At 40.4% G+C, this 6654-nt stretch overlaps 1 non-coding gene across 1 annotated transcript; it reads right to left on the bottom strand.

The window, feature by feature from the left end:
* Positions 1-5122: 5122 nt before the first annotated feature.
* LOC122688140 lies at positions 5123-5229 on the bottom strand. Its single transcript, XR_006339358.1, has one exon. It is a non-coding gene; the product is annotated as a U6 spliceosomal RNA (small nuclear RNA).
* Between the last annotated feature and the right edge of the window lie 1425 nt (positions 5230-6654).

Below are 6654 nucleotides of genomic sequence, written 5' to 3'. Positions count from 1 at the left end.
GTTCGGCCAGAGCTATCAGCTAACAGAACACCAAGTGTCTGGTTAACATGTGCAGTTCAAATTTCTCCACAGCTATAATTAAGGACCACTGTTTCCAAAAATTTTACAACTCCTTTGAAGCATGCTTGACTTGCCAAGGTCTTTTTTTTTTTAATAAACAAAGAAAGCGTATATTTTACAAGTATTAAGTTAGCATAACTAATGCTGTTATTAATTCTATTTCACCGTGGCAACAGGCCTCAGGCTAAGAAGACGCATTAGAAGTAGCCAAAAATATCCAGAACATTAAGTAAAGCTAGCATGCAACCAAATAAGCCAATTTTGAGTAAGTAACCACTTCTCCAGCTACTTTGACTTATTTACCACTGGTAGATGAATGAAAATCTGTCCTTGGAACTGAGGTTTTTAAAACCCAGTCCCCAGTCCTCTGCAGAAAATATCGCAAGACTTGAACATGAATAGAGAAAACTGACACTGATGGTCAAAAGTCTCAAGAAAAGGAGGAATTCTTTTCTCTAAAAGATTTGGTAGCAAAGCCTTGACACCTCGACACAGCTGTCTGAAGTCGGTCTGCAATCAGCCAGGCCAGCGTCCCCTCCCGCGGCCCGGACTGTTGACACAGTTCGCTTGGTTTCTGTCAACGACAAATTGGCACTTGTCACGGGCCCTTGCCACCCACCTCTACAAGGAATAGATCACGTGCTGTGGCTGCTGCCCTTCGACAGCCCCTGAAAGGAGTTCAGAGTGGAGAGCTGGGATGAGGCGCTCAGTGCTCTAGGAACACTGGTAGGGCCGGTCTTCAGGGAGATGTTTTCAGGAGCTGATTTTATGAGCCCAACTCTTGTGTCGCCTCATATCCAAAAAAGCACTAAAATCCTTTACGGTGACGACTGCTCCTTGTGACGAGCAGAAACCTTCTGGAAAAATATGTGCTTGATTGCATGTACTCTCGCTTTCCCAAAATCACATACCGACCTTCCCCCCTGCCTTTGGAGCAGTTTCTCAGAGCTGTGTGGGCTGCTGTCTCCTGGGCTGCCTTCCTCGTTTTGCCCCAAATAAAAGTAACGTGAAACTTTCATGTTGTGCATTTTTTTAAGTAGACATTTCCAATCAATAGTGCTGCGTTGATTGAGGTTTTGCTGATATATGACAGTAATGTCATTAGATATTTAAAATTTTTATTTTATACGGGAGTAGAGTGGATTTACAGTGCTGTGTTCATTTCAGGTGTACGGCAAAATGATTCAGGTATACATATACATAAACATATACCCATTCTTTTTCAGATTCTTTCCCCATATAGGTTTTCCCACACAGGGCTCCCTGTGCTAACAGCAGGTCCTTTTTGATGACCTACTGTTACATATAATAGTATATATATGTTAGTATCAAACTCCTAATATATCCCTCTCCCGTAACCTTTCCCTTTGGTAATCTAACCATAAGTTTCTCAGTTTGTGAGTTTGCTTTTGTTTTGTAAATAAGTTCATTTATATCATTTTTTTTTTAAAGATTCCACATAATAAGTGACATCATGTATTTGTCTTTCGCTGTCTGACGTATTTCACTTAGTATGATAAACTCTAGATCCACTATATTTTGCTTAAGAATTATAAATTGCAGAAGATGGTGACAAGTAAATTCAAATTGTGATGCTGTTGTAATCTGCTAAATCTGAATGTAACCACAGAGAAATTAATTTGTAAAAGAAATCACCTGCACCGTGACTACACTTTCAAGATAAAGATGGAATTGGTCCACTCAGGAATGCCTGAAACCAGCTGGCGAATCTGTAGTTTCCCTGCAACCCCTGTCAGCCCCAAGCCATCTTCTTTCCCTTTGGAATTCAAAGAGCTTTGCATTTGCTGGCCTTTTCTATTAGGTGTAGATGAGTTTGTTGTTATTGTCTAGTCATATCTGACTCTTTGCGACTCCATGGACTGCAGCTTGCCAGGCTCCTCTGTCCATGAGATTTCCCAGGCAGGAATAACCGGAGTGGGTTGTCATTTTCCTCTCCAGGGGATCTTCATGACTCAGGGATTGAACTCAAGTCTCCTGCATTGCAGGTGGATTCTTTACCACTGAGCCACTAGGGAAGTCCTAAAATGAATGTAAGAAATCTCAAACCAGTGAAAATATGAATTTGGAAAGGCAAATGTGTAACAACACACACACAAAAGCTAACATTTTGGGATTGCTCGCTTTTTTTGATTTTCTAGGCCACCAGATTTATTGGTATGATGAACTAAAATTTAATTACTAATTTTTTGAAGAATAATTATATATATATATATATATACACACACACATACATATATATATACACACATATGTATGTATGTATATGGGCTTCCCAGGTGGTGCTAGTGGTAAAGAACCTGCCTACCAAGGCAAGAGATGTAAGAGACGCAGGTTTGATCCCTGGGTTGGAAGATCCCCTGGAGAAGGGCATGGCTACCTACTCCAGTATTCTTACTTGGAAAATCCCCTGGACAGAGGAGCCTGGCAGGCTACAGTCCATGGGGTCGCAAAAGACTTGGACACAACTGAGCACACTTGCACACATTCAGGATTGGAAGAGTCAATCCCACTGTTCACTTTTCTTCATTTGTAAAATGGTAAACAAAAGCGCATCTCTATCCCTACATCACTGAGATGCCCTGTTTTCATATGAAACTGTAGAATCACTCTCTTTATTTAGGAATCTAACGCATCTTATCATTTTGGTGGAGGAAGAGGTGATATTCTGATTGCTAGTGTTGGAACTAAGATGGTGAAAGTGAAAGTTGCTCAGTGTCCATCTCTTTTTGACCCCATGGACTATACAGTCCGTGGGGCTCTCCAGGCCAGAATACTGGAGTGGGTAGCCTCTCCCTTCTTCAGGGGATCTCTCAACCCAGGTCTCCCACATTTCAGGTGGATTCTTTACCAACTGAGCTATCAGGGAAGCCCATGAAGATGATAAAAGAGGGCAGAATTGGATACAGGAGCCAAATAAATAGGTATTTAGTTAACTGCTTTCATGATATGATTTCAGAGGCCGTAAACATACTTTTATCCCTAAGAATTAAACCTCTCTGTAATGTCTGAAAACTTCACTTCTTTCCAACTGGAGGCTCTCTGTTAAAAATGTAGAACAGACACCCCGTAAGAAGTTAACACTTTGACGGTTATCAGTTATTTTTATTTTTGTGGAAGTGTGTTTTAGATTCTTTCCTGGAATAGACTTTGATAGGGAGCAGAAGGATTTTGGACACTGTGGGGAGAAATAGAGAAGAAATAGACATAACATTGTCCAGACACCTGCTTTTCCGTTTGCCAATGATTCAGTTCAGTCGCTCAGTCGTGTCCGATTCTTTGCGACCCCATGGACTGCAGCACACCAGGCTTCCTTGTCCATCAGCAACTCCCGGAGCTTGCTCAAAGTCAGGTCCATTGAGTCGGTGATGCCATCCAACCAGCTCATCCTCTGTCATCCCCTTCTCCTGCTGCCTTCAATCTTTCCCAGCAACAGAGTCTTTTCCAGTGAGTCAGTTCTTAGCATCAGGTGGCCAAATTATTGGAGAGTCAGCTTCAGTGATGATTGATATGGTACAAAAAATAGAATCTGGTTGACCAAGAAGCTGATTTACAAATGTTTTTCTATAACAAAGTAATTCCAAGCTTATATAAAAATGAAAACAGTACAAACTGTTCTACATACTCGTCATTCCCTCTTGATAAAAGCCCCTACTTGCTCTATCAATATCTTTCCCCAACTGATTATTCAGTATGCCTAGAATTTGCTTAGATTTGAGTTTCCAGGTGCCAGCACTTCTCTTTTTTTTTTTCCCCCAAAGAACTTTCTTTAGTATTTCTTGGTCGGCAGGTCGGCTGCTGCTAAAGCCTTTTGATTATCATCTACTTGAAAGTATTTATTTATCCAAACATCTTTGTCATGACTACTTTGAAGTTCTTGTCTGCTAATTCAACATCCAGGTCATCTTGGAGTCAGTATGTTTTGACCATTTTTTCTCTTGACTATGGACCATATTGTCCCATTTCTTCTCCTGACTGTGGATCACATTTTCCTGCTCTTCTCATTCCTGTTCTTCTTCATTATATGTTGGGCATTTTTGGATGACATGGTATTAGAGACTCTAGGTTCTGTTAATTTCCTCTGAGAAGTGCTGGGGTTGTTCAAGCACATAATTAAATTTGGCCAGATTCAAATTGTACCTGGCCAATGGTAAGCACCAGCTGAATGCCATCCTTAGTTCTTTCAGCTGTTTGATTTCTGCCAGGTTCCTTGGGGTCTCTCATGTAGATTCGGGGATCATCCAAAGACTTGGCAGAATTTATATGCAGATTTTGGGGTTCCTCCTTTTGGGGTTCACTTTTTTTCTGTGATTCACTTTTTTCTGAGATATTCTTCCTCACTTTTCAGTTTAGAAGTTCTGAACTCTATCCTGTTTGTCAAATCAGTTTCACTGTAGCTTTCTGCTTGAGTTCTAGTTATTCTCAACTGAGGACTAAGAAATACCTTCAGGCAAAAAACCCATATAGACACAAATCTCAACCACTGCAGTCCCTTCTTTCAAGGGTTATCTTCTTCCTTGTTTCTCTGTTTATGGCTTCTTTCAAATTGTTTTCATGTTTTGTTCTGAACTCATTATCTGTAAGAGAGTCTGACACAATTAGTCCTCCATTACCAGAAGCAGAATTATTTTAAAAATACAAAAAATAAACATCAATTTTATAAGTTGATGTCAGTTAATTATTTCAGCAACTATCTACCAAGCATTTACTCTGGACTAGTTACTATTTATCAGAAAGCATTCCAGATATAAGATTTATATTAGCACATGCTGTGTGCTTAGTCGCTCAGTCGTGTCCAACTCTTTGCAACCCCACGGACAGCAGCCCGCCAGGCTCCTCTGTCCATGGGGATTCTCCAGGCAAGAATACTGGAGTAGGTTGCCATGCTCTCCTCCAGGGGATCTTCCCAACCCAGGGATCGAACCCAGGTCTCCCGAATTGCAGGTGGATTCTTTACCGCCTGAGCCACCGGGGAAGCCCATATTGGCATGTTGTCAACTTAAATGTGCCTGGTTTTTTCTTTGTTTTTTTTTTTTTTTTTTTTAAAAATATGGAACGCTTCACGAATTTGCGTGTCATCCTTGCGCAGGGGCCATGCTAATCTTCTCTGTATCGTTCCAATTTCAGTATATGTGCTGCCGAAGCGAGCACGTGCCTGGTTTTTTAAATCTCAAAATAAAATGTTATTCAGAGACATAATCCCTCCCCCCCAAATAAATAAAATACCTTTACTTGTTATATCATAAATATTTCATGTGGGACTTTTTTTTCCAGATTTCTGAGGTCAAAGGGATTTGCAGTTGAGTTTAACAACATCAACATTAGTTGCAGTTAAAAATTCTCAGCTTTCTTCAGCTAGTTTGAAATCTGTCAAAATATTTCTTTCATGAAAATCCCCAGGATGGAGCCACTCTTTCGTAATAATGAGACCTCTGTTGCTTCTTGATTTGGAAGAGAAGAAAGCAGCTTTGGAATAAGAAACATCAAAAATAAAAGACACGAATAGCACAGTGGTCCTTCAGTATCACAGTTGGGACAGAGAAGCACCCAGTAACCCCAGACGGTTACTTGCTTCTGCTTTGACTTACCATCTTCCTCCCTTGGGTGTGGCTACTGCACAAACAGCTTTAGCTTTTTACTGTATGTAAATAAAAGTCAGCAGACTCCAGTGTTAAAGGTTGCTTGTTTATTTGAGGGTGAGAGGTCCAGGGTAGGAGAAAGATAACCTGTTGCTGGAAGCTTCCATGTAGGGCTCACCTCAGTTCTTGGGTTAATTCCTCATCCTCACTCTTAAATCCTTAATCAAGACTTAACGTCACCCATACAGACTGGAAAGAGGCTGAAGAGGGGCAAAAAGACAGGTGAGAGATGCTTCTTGCTTTGTAGTTTTGTCTGGCTCTGACTTTATTAGAAAATCGTGTGGGAAACATTAAGACTAAGCTCCAGTCACTCTTCTGTGAGTCTCGCTATTATGCACAAGGTTGGATATAAGTCAAATGTCCTTTTTATTTCCAGCTTTCCAGCATCCATATGTCAATCCCAAACTCTTAATTTATCCTTCCTCATGACATTTCTCCTTTGGCTACCGTTTGCTTTCAAAATCTGTCTTTTTTTTTTTGTTTTGTACATAAGTTCATTTGTATAATTTTTTTTAGATTCCACATATAAGTGATATCATGTTATTTTATATATGGTACTGCTACTGCTAAGTCACTTCAGTCATGTCCGACTCTGTGCGACCCCATCCCTGGGATTCTCCAGGCAAGAACACTGGAGTGGGTTGCCATTTCCTTCTCCAATGCATAAAAGTGAAAAGTGAAAGTGAAGTTGCTCAGTCATGTATGACTCTTCGAGACCCCATGGACTGCAGCCCACCAGGCTCCTCCATCCATGGGATTTTCCAGGCAAGAGTATTGGAATACATATATACATACGTACGTTATATATAGTAGTGTCTAACTAAGATACACTTACTTTTAATAGCTGAAGTTACTTTCATTACTATTTTCTATCTTACTTTTACTGAATACTTGAAATATATTTCCAACATTACAGCCATCTTACCATAAACTCTGC

This window comes from Cervus elaphus, chromosome 32, assembly GCF_910594005.1.
Source record: "Cervus elaphus chromosome 32, mCerEla1.1, whole genome shotgun sequence".
NCBI classification, from domain to species: domain Eukaryota; kingdom Metazoa; phylum Chordata; class Mammalia; order Artiodactyla; family Cervidae; genus Cervus; species Cervus elaphus.
Note: the sequence above shows the minus strand (reverse complement) of the source record. Positions and strands in the feature narration are given on the sequence as shown.